Genomic DNA, 2,511 nt, shown 5'->3' on the forward strand with positions numbered 1-2,511 from the left:
AGACATGCTATTGCCACTTGCTTAATCTTCAGATTACCAGAGAAGCCTACAGTTCTTTTGAATTAAAAACTAATCCTCTTCCGTAAAGATGCAATCCGTTACTTTGGTTTTGGGATACCAGGTATGACATGAAAGGCCAAAGTCTTTTAGATTTTATACAGAGTAATTCTAAAACTTGCCAGGATGCCAGTAGCTTCTGGTGTCCATGGCAACATGGTGTCCATGACAAAATATCTATAGCTCATGTTCATTGGGCAGATTGTTAAATAATATATTTTGTCTTTGATATTTTTATTTAAATTCGGATTACAAAAATAGAAGACCTGTGAACATTTCATATTAGAAAGCCCATCGAAATCACTAAAGCCGTAGAGGCACAAGCAGTTAAAAGCATGCATCAGGCCACATAAAAATATTTAATTTACTGAGAACTGTGTATTCACGTTGCTCAGTACCACAGAGAAAGCTGACAGTCTGTTCTTTATAAAACCACGTTTCCCTGTTTTCTTCTTTTGTTTCATTTCTGTTTAAGATTTATTTTTCCTTTAAGTACCTTCCGATAGCTAGGCAGATGAAGATGTGAAGCAGTACGCTGTACAAATGTCAGCTTTTTAGGGGAGAAAGTAAATCGTCAATTCTAAAAAAAAAATCAAACTATCTGTGAACCAGTTTTAATGTGTGCGTGAAAGCAGTTTGGCCATCTACATGAGAAGCAAAAGCAAGGAACAGTTTTGGGGGCGTTTTTTAGGCAAAAAAAAAAAAAAAAAATGTTTCATGCAGGGTGTGTATGCTTTCTTTGCCTTTATATTTCTTTTCAAAGAAATCTCTTGTAAATGACAAAACTGTGAAATGGGTTGCCAAAAATTGTTGCCCTTTGTTAGATGCTTCCAGCAGTGTAAATCCTAAATTGAACCTTGTTCACATCTGTTCCGTCCTCCCTCCCCCAAGAGTGAGGATCTCATCCAACGATGTAATTACCATACGCTTGCTATTAAAGAGCCTTCCAGACACTGGTGATGTTTGCCTCTTTCTTCCTCCCTCCCGCACGGCTGGTCCTAGAGGACACCGAGAAACAAGGGACGAGGACCATGGCTCGTTTTGTGGTTGCTGGGGCCGGTGGTGACGGGATGGCTATGGGGACAGGAGGGAGGACGTGGTTATAGGAACCACTGATACGATTCAACCGTTAATAACCGACGTGCTTTGAGACCTGACCGTATCTCTTCCAATGCTGGAGCTGGTGTTCAGTAATTTTCCATTCCTCAAACTCGTGCTTGAGGTTTGTTTCTGAGGACCCTGTTTTCTTCTATCCCAGTAAGAAATCCTTTGTGACACCAGTTAGAAATCTGTGGTCATTCTATGATGGCACTGACACCATCTCCCCACGACTCTCCTCCCAGTTACTGTTATTCAGTAAACAGTGGCGTGTACAAACTAAATCTGGAAGTTGGTGGTCGAAGTCCCATTATTTTGTTAAGAGCAAAGTTTCTTTCCACAAGCGAATACGTTTCTATACATTGTTAAGTTGATTTGAGATTGCTTTGCTAGGCACAGCTTAGAGGCCTGTGTGTGTATCTTAGATACCTTCATTTGTGGTTCAGGGGGCATTTGTCAGAGATCGTGCCTGAGGGTTGGGCTGTTTGCAAGCTTCCAAACCCATTCAATCCGAATCTGATCTCAGCTGGATGTTGGCATGATCTTCCCCAGACAAAGCCTTTCTTATGGTCCCCCTTTGTTACTGTTAGTTGATCACTCTCACAGATACACTTTTTAAAATACAAATTGACATCTACGGCCATGTCCCCCTGAACAAGCCCGATCCCGTCTGATCTCGGAAGCTAAGCAAGGTCGGGCCTGGTTAGTACTTGGATGGGAGACCACCTAGGGAGACCAGGTGCTGTAAGCAGAAAAAATTTAAAAAATAAGGCTTGTAAAAGCTGACAAAGTCCTTGCAGCTGTGAGGTCAACCAAGGGTTGCCTCGCCTAAAAAAAATAAAATACAGATTGGCTTCTTTATCTAAGTGAGGGACTGGCTGTCTGAAAAGCCTACATTTCCCCTTGGCCGAGAATCATTTGGAAATCGGTCGACTGGGGAAAAGGTTCAGGTGCAGCCCCCTCCCTGACTGGCTGGGGGATGGGAGGCGGGTCTTCATTTCCTCATCTGTGAAATGAGTATGGACTCATTTCAGAGTGCCCTCCAGGCACTAGCATTGTGTGTGGGAAGGTATGTTGTCTTGGTTAGCGGGGGTAGGGACAGTGAGAAGCAAAGTTTATAAGGAAAATACTGTCTCATGAAACTGGGGTTGGACGACCTGCTATTGGCAAAACTGAATTTCTGTGATTTTTCAACCCATCTTCCCTAGGATCCCTCTTAGAAATAAAAGACCTCAGCCAAAATGGTGGGTGTGTTTTATTAGCCCAAATGCTGACATCCTTGAATTCTTTCTCCTGCCTTCCAATACTTCCCTTCTCTCGTTGTGATCAATAATATGGAGTTAAAAGCTACACCAA

The 2,511-nt window shown here is 42.5% G+C and overlaps 1 pseudogene; it reads left to right on the forward strand.

Annotated features, from left to right (window-relative positions):
- Positions 1–1,787: 1,787 nt before the first annotated feature.
- On the forward strand, positions 1,788–1,906 carry LOC111740888 (annotated as a pseudogene).
- The last annotated feature ends 605 nt before the right edge of the window (positions 1,907–2,511 follow it).

Source organism: Pteropus vampyrus, unplaced genomic scaffold, assembly GCF_000151845.1.
Source record: "Pteropus vampyrus isolate Shadow unplaced genomic scaffold, Pvam_2.0 Scaffold69, whole genome shotgun sequence".
Lineage (NCBI taxonomy): Eukaryota > Metazoa > Chordata > Mammalia > Chiroptera > Pteropodidae > Pteropus > Pteropus vampyrus.